Below are 10,141 nucleotides of genomic sequence, written 5' to 3'. Positions count from 1 at the left end.
CACATTAGAGGTCTAATCTCCCGATTAGACCATCTCCCGATGCGTTCAGTCTTGACAATTGTGCATCACAGACATGCTGATTTAATGGCTTGAGTTGTGCTATAAAACCAGTGGTTTACCAGCAGATGAGAAGGCATAAGATTGCCAAAATGTACGGTTCTAATTTTTTATTTTTTGTTCTTGGTGTCGGCTTTTTTCTAATTTTGCGTAGGTTTTCAAAACCACAAATTAGGTATTGCTGTAGCCTATTTGGATGCTACTCACTTAAAGGCCAGATGGGCAAATTAGTTTAGATTCTCCTTTTGGCTCACACGCTAGGATTCTGGATATTGTAGATGATCCCGCTGGGGCTCATTTATCAGCCGTTATTCAGATTGACCCCATATGAGAATGTTGGCTGCAGTAAACCACAGCTGCTGTGTCAGAACAAGATCCAGGATAAAAGGTTTTAACTTGGTTCTGATTAACTGAAAAATATTATATAATATGATATAATCAGGAAATGCTGTATAAATGATTAACATTTAACTGAGAAGATACTGAATGGAAGGTCTGCTCCCACACTCACTCAGACTCCACGTTGTACTGAACATTGATCAGATCATATTTAATTGTACACGTCATATTCTGCTTGTCGTAGTGTTCAGGCTTCATGTGAATCAAAGATCAACCAGATGACTCATCAGGATGATGTGATGAAATCTGGATTACTTGAGTTCAATTGTCAGAGGTCGAATTTTTTTTATTAACAGTATTTCAGTGTGACCTTAAACGCATTACTGGCTTGAAGGGAAGTAGATCGTTTTATGTGTTAAAGTTCAGATGAATGTGCAACATGCGCTACCTGCAATATAATGCTTTAAATGTGTCACTGGCATCAGAACACTGTTTGGGACTGTTTGAGGTTTATTGTATGAGAAAGATTAAACCTTACTGCCCTTACTGAATGGATTAAGATTCAAACATAAAAATATTTTACTAACTCAAATACAGAAGCATGCAAAGTTTGGGTTCCTCATTTGAAATTACTGCTCTGAAAAACTGAGCAAGTGAAAGATGGCTTGATTTTTTTAAATGCATAGAAGCAAAGACAAGACCGTTCTTTGATATCTAGAGTAATATTCAAATATAATTTAAATGTTATTCTAAAAATTTACTTTATAATTTATTATAATATAATTTATTTTATTTTATAAGTAAGTTTCAAAATAACGAACATATCACGGAACAAGAGTTTGTATCTCCCAGTACTCCCTTTGGTCTATTAGCTTAACTCAAAGCTTCTGAACTCTTTTTGTAGCCAGTTCTTTGTTTGAGGGATTTTTGCCTTTTAGTTTCTTAAATTCACTGCTCATCTGATGCGTGTTCGCTGACTTTTTGGTTCAAACCTTCAGCTTGCTGCCCTTCTGGTAGCTAGTTCTTTGTTTTTCAAACAAAGTATGTTTCTTCTACCACGTGGCTGCAACACAAACTCAAAGCATGATTGATCCATCTCAGTGCTTAACAGTTTGAAAGGGGTTCTTTGTAGTTCTGCCATCTTTGTCCTCCAAACACACTTTTACTCAGAACAACCAGAAAGTTCTATTTTAAATGAATTATTGGATGTGCTCCGTTTCACCTACTCTATTTAATTATACATACAGAGGTGGTTTCCTGGTGTGCCTTTGCCAGCCTCCAGTTGCTCGCTCCTATCATCCTCTTATGTAAAGACGGGTCTTTGACAACAGCTCTCCATCAGATTATAGACTAACCTACAAAGGCAATGTCGTAAAAGGCCATGTCATTTTTCCTGGGACTGCTTGTAATTAATTGCTTCTCTCTGTCTTTGTCAGAAACTTCAAACCTGACCACTTCATGCCATCTGCTTTTGTGTCCCTGAACCTAAGAAAACTCACATTGTTGCTGTTGCTTCTTTGGATTCAATAACTTTCAGGCCCAAATGACACAGACACTCTAATACCAGTCTGACCCCAGCATCTGTGACCATCCTTGTATTCATTACTGTAAATTCTGCAATTTGAGCTAACACTTCTGACCCTAAATTTTGTGATGAGGTTGCTGTAAAGATAATCCTGTGAGGTGGGTTTTGATTTGACTTTGTGGGAATATGAGATTTCGTCTTAGAAAGTTATCCTCAGGCTTCAATTTGATCAAAATGTTTTCTTTTGATTTCCTTTAATCATTTACACTACAAAACAGCTACGTGAAATGATTATTCTCTTCTAATAGTCTTCACTTGCTTTGAGGGCTTTAGCGTTCATTTTCAGTGATAAGAGGCTGATTAGATTAGCTGCATAGCAGCTGATTGTTGGAGGAAATTATTCTCCTGGCATTTCCTTGTAATGACTGTGAACAAGCCTAACAGCCCAATAGCGAAACTTCTTTTTTGTTCTATTTTACAACAAGAGGAGATAGTTTGATTTTCACTTTGATGAAGCAACTTACAATCCATGCCAGTTTCATATTTACAGAGTTTATGAGGTTGTAAAAATCCACCTCAACTCAAAAATATGTTCTGGTCACAGTGCAATTTGAGTTGTTTGTCCATGCAGGCTGCAGGTGCAGTTCTTTGACTTTCCACCTTGAGTAAATATAATTTAAAACTCCTTATTTAGGGTAACTGTGGTTCACTGTCCTCACTTGACCTCCTTAAAATCACCAGACAGCGTCGCTGTGAAGCAGATAAAGGGAAATGTTCAAACACTGGAAAGGTAATTTAACAATAAAGGCTGCCGATATGGGCTTTACACTCTGTAAATAACACTGTTTAATAAGATGGGAAGAGATTCTGAATAAAGCTTTTCTAAAAACAAAAAGATCTGCCTCTCTGTTTATGAAACAAGACACAGAGTTATGACAGTGGATCTGAAAAATGGTTGGTACATGGTTGGTTTTTTTTCTTCCATTATCGATGGTTTAAAATACAGAGGCCACAACTATTGTCATCAACTCACTACTGAACATTCATGATGATTTATGTAGTTACTCCTGCATACTCTGATGACCAAATCACACATAATTTGTGCCTCTTTATAGTACTTACAGATGCAATCAACTAGATGGCGCCAATGTAAACAAAGTTTGTACACAATCTAATCCGGTTTTTGGTGTGCATATATTACTAAAAGTGCTCCTACTGTTGAGAGACAAACTTGTGATTATTCTTGAATACATTTTCCTTTTTTTTAAAAAATGGTCACAAAATGTAAAGTGTGCCCAAAGCTCAGAGAATACAGTTCAACTCAGACAAGTCTCCTGCTTCTCTCCTTTTACAGACAGCTGACATGAAAAGTAAGATCAGTCGTGGAAGCTCACCTATTCCCCGAGGGAACTGCTGTTGTGCAGCTGGCAGTGATGGTACAGTCTGTCAGTAAGGGGATTGGAGATCTCTCACTCTATTGTGCCCTCTGAGACAGGCAGGGCTGTGGGCAGCGCGCCAAGACTCCTAACTGGGTAACGGATACCTGTGGGCTACTGGGAAAGTGTCACACCTCAGGATCACACACAGCCCGAGATGCTGCCTGAAGAAAAGAGCGCAGACAGAAGGAGACAGAGAGTGGGACAGTGGGTGTCCTTTCAAGCTCTTAAGATCATGAGGAAAGAGCGGAAAGTGACATATATTTGGTTCAGTGGTATACATTGGCAAACCTTATGCTCCAGTGTTGCAGCTTCAGACAGAATAGCTTGTCACAAAGCTCATAACAGGGTGCTGTGGTTACCTACTAAACAGATGACTGACAAATTAAAATCCTGAACCCTTGATCCCCACAGCACGTTGATCTGCTGGTCATGTTATGTGCTGAGGGGTATTTTGCTTGCATGGTTTCCATCCAGTTCTCTTGATAAAGAGAAGAGTCCATTCAAGTCAATGCAGTTTTCCTGAGTGATCACTGTGCCTCAGCTGTTGGAGTGGTGGCCTTCCAAATGGAAGGCAGTTCAATCCCTACTGCACCCAGATGTTGAAATGTCCTTGTGAAAGACTGTAAACTTCATATTGGCCCTGATATGTTCATTTGCATGTTATTGTTGTGAAAAAGGGATCCATACTGTACATAGAGTCCATATATGATATGAAGTGCTGTCTGTGTGAATGAGAAACACAGCGTCTTGTTGAATTTAAGCAAGGTTAATAAACATGGACAATTTATACTGCGATAAAGCATTATATCTAAACATGTCTTCTCTTCCAGGCTCACAATTCCCCAGTCAACAGGCCATGAGGGGTCACTGAATCTGAGTATGAAACTAATAGGAATCATGTGTTTTGGCCTTTGCAGTTAGCAGATGTCATCCCAATAGGCTTTTTTTTTTTTATATAACAGCTATTTTGGCATGAAATAGATGGTAAATACAGGTTCTATTCATGATTGTCTGTAAGAAAGGTTTTATTTTAATTAGGCACCAAGCCTTGATTAATGTAAGTGTATCACCTGTGTTTACATGCTGTTCTTAGCTAAATGTCTGCTATGAAAAAGATTTATTTACCATTTACAGGAGAGTTTAGACTGGTGTGTTAGGCGATGTGAGCAACTACCATAATCAAAACACCTAGAATGATTTTCCTTCACCTTAGTCCCCCATCCCTCACTTACTGTAAGACATTTTAAGTTGTTTTTTTCCTTTCATTTCTCACCTATTTACTGCAAAATGCTCGAGTGCCAGCAGTCTCCCCCTTAAGTAAAATCAAAGATTTATTATCATTGCATTATGTTTCTATAAGTTAATGCATTACAGTGTCATGTAAATATACCTAGCCTCAGGTGAAAGCTAGGACTCAGAATACAGACTTAGGAAGTAAATAAAAAATTTCCCAAATGTTTGTTTTAAGTTGTCCTCATAAACTGTTCACTTAGTTGCCCACTTGGGGGCAGCAGGAAAAAAAAGTGAACACAACACATACATATTAAAAGGTATTTATTAAACTATTTTCCAACTATTCTTGAATTCTTCTCCCTAAAAAGTAACTCTCCATCCTCTGGAAGCCTGGATTTGTAGATATGTAGATAGCTATATAAATAATTTGAGAGAAGCTTGATTTTTATGGTAAACAAAGCAAAGTTTTGATTGCACCCATCCCTTTGAAGTAGTCCCGTAATCCAGTTGTTAATGCTGAACAGCAGTCTTAAGCAAAGACAAAGACAACATAACAATGTAATTACTTTGTTTAAAAGTGATAGTTTTTAACAGTAAGCGAATTATCGAAACAGCTGCAGCTACTTATTGAAAGTCATCTTTTATCACTGCCAACACTGAGTCAACCTTTTCGTTCTGTTAAGATGGGAACATAATGTGGTCTAATTGTAAGTATATCAGGAACAACATAAGAAAAAATACACAAAGATCTGCTGTCGTCAACTGTCTGGCTGTCATTTTGATGAAGAAGGGGTCGACTGAATGTTGGCTTTGGTCCTGGTGTTAAAGTGGATTTACACCAGAATTTCAACATCTTGGACTGAAATAGCAACACAAGCTTTTGTGGCCCTGCAGGTCTATTATTCCTCCTCACTTTAAATCAAGCCTTCAGCTGTGAATGTTGTGCATGCAGAAACAAATTACTTCTTAACAAGATGATGCCTGCCCTCTTGATATATCCATTACTCCAGCCTTTGATAAACAATGGATCTGTGCAGACAGTATGTGTTTATCAAGGCAAGCATTGCAGATTTACAGCGACAATATAGATACAAGTCTTATTAAACAGGGCTCTGTGCACCTGTCAGATGTAATCCTCAAGTAATGAGTTCTGCTTGTTAGCTAAGACAATCCTCTACATTTCAAACTGCGGGGATCAAGGTGAAAATCTGAGTCCACGACTGTAAAAGGTCAAAAGTGGGAGAAAAGGTCAGTATATGATTGGGCTTGCTTTGAGAATGAGATCCTCAGCGTTCCTGCGGGACCACACCCTGACCTTACTTCCACCTTAATGATGATTCTCAACAATCATTTTCTCGGGGAGGAACAAAGAAGTCTCGTATTAGAGAGCTGGAAGAGCATTGCACTTGTTGTTGACCTGTGAGGCACAGATACGATTGCCGAGCCGGTCACTGAGCACATACTTTGACTGGCTCATATTGCAGGTCAGACAATGACCACAGAAAGCTCACCCTTGTGTTGCTCTAACACCGTCCCACATGACCCCGTGATGTTTCAACAACATCCCATCACACAGCATTTTCACAGAGCCGTGCTGGGATTAGCAGGTCGGCTGTTTGTGCTGGCATAGGTGCTGCGATTCACAGTTAGATTTTCTGGGTGCTCTTGCTGACAACTGTGGCGAGTCCCAGTAATTATAACATAATTGAGAATGATCTAAAACTGAATGTCCAGGCTGTGCTGTCTGAACCAGTGTTTACAGAAAACAACTGCTTAAATAGGCACTTTGAAGGAATTAAAATAACATTTTTTTATGTCCCAGTGTGTGAGTGTGTCTCTGTCTTTGTGCAAGTGTGCGTACATGCGTGGGTTGGCTATTTGGGCACCTACACAGACAATCTCTTTGTTTTGGAAGTGTTCGCTTAAGTCTTCAGGGGCAGAAGGGAGCCAAGAACAACGTGGGAAAAGAGCCCTTACTTCATTTCTGCTTTCCCTCCAGGATTTTCCTTTGCAGTTTCTCTGTCAGCTGGCCTCCAAAACAGCACCTGGGGCATGCAGGAGTTTAAAGAAACCAAAGAAATGAGGCTTGGACATGAGGGAAGTTGTAATGGGAACCGAGTGACAGCTGACAGACGGGCCAAGCAGTCTGTCATTTCCTACTCTCTTTGTCCATCTTTCAGACACTTTACTGTATGTCGTCAACTTAAGACATGTGCTCAAACAGACCTCTGCTCAGGTGGTCTGTATGGACAGCCAGAGCTCTGCAGCACAACAACCACACTGGCAGGAGCAGTGTTCACTGTGAGGTCTGGGTTTGCAACATTGAACTGTTGTGTGACCCTCAGTGTTTGCCATCTCCATTAACAACTTTCCCCCTCATATTCCAGGAAATAAAAGAGATGAGTCATGTGGATTGTGATGTACTGACACAATAACTGCCTATTGGCATGCGCCAAAAAGCCTTGTGGCCCGCCTAATTGCAAGTATTGTCTAACTAATGTGATTCACACATTATGTGAGAAAGATGTAGAAGTTGATTAAACAAGGGTATAAAGAGTAAATGCATTCACTGCATATTTGAGCAAAGTATGGCCAAAGTAATTGACCTGACTGGCAGTCTTTGAAGTAACTTTTATAGCTTTGAACTTATGATATGACAGAAATAACTGCCGATTTGTCCTCAATCTGTAATCTGTAATTGAGAACCCTTCGTTTCGATGAACTGAAATAGCAAAATGAGGCATAGCTAAATCCAGGTGTGACAGAAGGGTAAAAAACTCACACAGTTCTTGTCTCTTTTTCATAGACATCATGTCTGATCTTGAAGTATTAGCCTCATTCCAAAGCTGTTGGGATGCTGTGTAAAATGTAAATTCAAAATAGAGCTTTGAAATCATAATTCATGAAAAATATTCATCTTGAAGTTTAATCTTATATCTTTTCTGGGTCAAAACTAGTTTAAAATGGACTGTGGCAAAGTGAAAAACCAATCAATGCTGAAAGGTATCTACAGGTTGTTTCTTTCTTAGGACAATTTTAAACCTCATGCTGCATCTATTACAACAGCATTTCTTCATAGAAGAAGAGTCCAACAGCGGGACAGATCCTTCACCCACTGAATTTATTTAGCATTACTTTTTAAAAATAAGAAAGAAAAGTCCCATAACCGTTAAGCAGCTAGAATCCTATATCAAACAAGAATAAGACAACATTCCTCTCCCCAAAGGTCCAGCAACTGTTCTCTTCAGATCCCAGACGTTTGTAGACTGTTGACCTCCCATTTTTATCTAAATTTATGCTGTCAGATACCAGGATATCCTGGATTTGTGTAGTATGAAACCTTAATCTTATTGAACTTGATCCAAACTTAATCATCACTAAGTATGATAAATAACAATTCTGAATATTCATTCAGCAGCATATTGGTTTTAGCTGTAAGCCAGAATTTGTGTGTAATTTCATACTTCTCTAGAATTAAAAAAAAACACTCTTGGAGTTCACAGACATGCTGACTGATCGTTGGCAACAGAGTGAAAGAGTGTTTTTCTGTCTGCATTTGACAGTTTGTGGTATGTTGCCTTCAGACAGTGAGCAGACGATGTGACATACCCAAAAGAAAGTGATGCCTGCAGCTGAAACAGATCTGCGCTGACAGACAGGCAACTTACTGTACCCTTAGCGAGCCTGGCATCCCGAGACATGGAGGCCCAGCAATGGCAAGAGCTTTCGTTTCCCTTGGAGTCTCAAGCATGAGCGGACACACGTACAAACACACACATATAGATAGCGTGCCAAATTCCACAGAGCCGTAAAGGCAATCAGGATAGATGCGAAAGGCAAGCAAGTGGCACTGAGCTGCTTGTAGAGAGGGATTTTAAGCTGTAACAAGGTGCTACAACAGCAGTTGGAGGAGTTTTGAGGGTTTATGTTGCAAGAATCGAAAATATCCCAATTCATGTTTTTCAGAGTCAGCTGAGAAGACTTAGACCACTCTCTCAGTCATTCGTCTGTTCACTGTTAGCATAACGAGTTCTAATGTTAATGTTTTAAAACGTGTAACAACTAAAAATGTCTGAAAAGCAGTTCATTTGTAACATACAATCTGGGCTGCATGTGGGATGGAAGCGCTACCTTGTTGGGGACGTTCTCCTGTTATCTGTGAATGCAGCGGTTGTTACCTGGTCAGATTTGGTGTACACGAGAAACCACATTTATGGACTCATTGAATGCACTTTCTTTGTGTTTAAAAGTTACAAATCAATAGTGGCTCACAAACAATTCTGAAGTGACTATGCGTAAAATCTGCTAATTGACGAGCCAGTGTTGTGCCAAAGTCTGATCCCCTGCAAACTTGCTTTTTTGGCCCATTTAACAAAGTGAGTCAATTATAGCACTTTCAAAAACATTCAGCCCTGTGCTCCTTTATGAATACGCAGTCAGTGGGTGTTATAAATCACCATAGAGTTATCATAAATCTGCTATAATCTTGGAACTTGTTAAAATTTTGTTATTTTTGAACTGGCAGTGGACAGATATCTTTATGATTTTGTTATGCGGACTGAAACATGATTTTAGAGGCTAGTCTTACAGTATGTGTATGAAAACATGATCCTGAAGACCTGCATGCAAAAGACAACATTGGTCCTAGCAGGATCCTTATAATTTGGCACATAAACCAACCCAACTTCCCAAACATTCACACAGTGTGTGACGTCAACTTGACATTGTCTAATAAAAATGAAAATTGCAGGGCGGAAGAAGGTTAACATGCCAAATGGAGGTATCCAGTCGTTTTAGGGCCCTTAAACCCCAATATGTACATTTTTCCTTGTGATATCAAAGGTAGCTTGATAAAGTTGTTGATACATATGAAAGGAGTGAAGTTCTTATGAAAAGGTTTCACAAATGTGTATTTAGGAGAAAGCAACACGCAGAACAAAGCGGTGCTCTGGCAGACAGGGACAGTCATAGAGACAGACAGCTTCAGGGAAGATCGTTGATCTTTTACCAGTGTTATGAAATAGGGAGCTGTTTCAGATATGGAATTGCAAGGATGTAAAGACAGCAGTCTTGTTGTGCTGTATTTTTGTAGCTCTGAGTCTAAAGAGAACCTCTGGTCGGTTCAAAGACAAACACTGTTCAGATTCTGTGAGAGTTGGGAGAATCAGAGTCAGGGAGAAAACCTGAGACTCTGAATGACAGCAGAGGGAACAGGCTTACATAGAATGATGATGAAACGCTTTAAGCAAGAACATTTGATCTTGAAATTTCTTCCGTTTGTTATTCATGAGCAAACCTCTATAAGAATGGTATCAAACATGTCATCAAATGACCCACTGGCTTCTACTACCCAAAACAGTTTCTTTCGTCACAGACTTTTGAATTTTTGGATGTTTTTTCCTGAGGAGAAAACAGCTTTTTCAAAATCCATTAGCTGCCTCTTTTGTGCAAAAACAAGTTGGGTTGTGTCCCATGAAGGAAATTTTTTTCTCCATGGTATCTGGTAACTTCCTGCCCCCTCTTTGAATACATGTGACAAGCAGCTCTT

This window comes from Leuresthes tenuis, unplaced genomic scaffold (assembly GCF_036924035.1).
Source record: "Leuresthes tenuis unplaced genomic scaffold, fLeuTen1.0.hap1 SCAF_22, whole genome shotgun sequence".
Taxonomy (NCBI): Eukaryota; Metazoa; Chordata; class Actinopteri; order Atheriniformes; family Atherinopsidae; genus Leuresthes; species Leuresthes tenuis.
Note: the sequence above shows the minus strand (reverse complement) of the source record.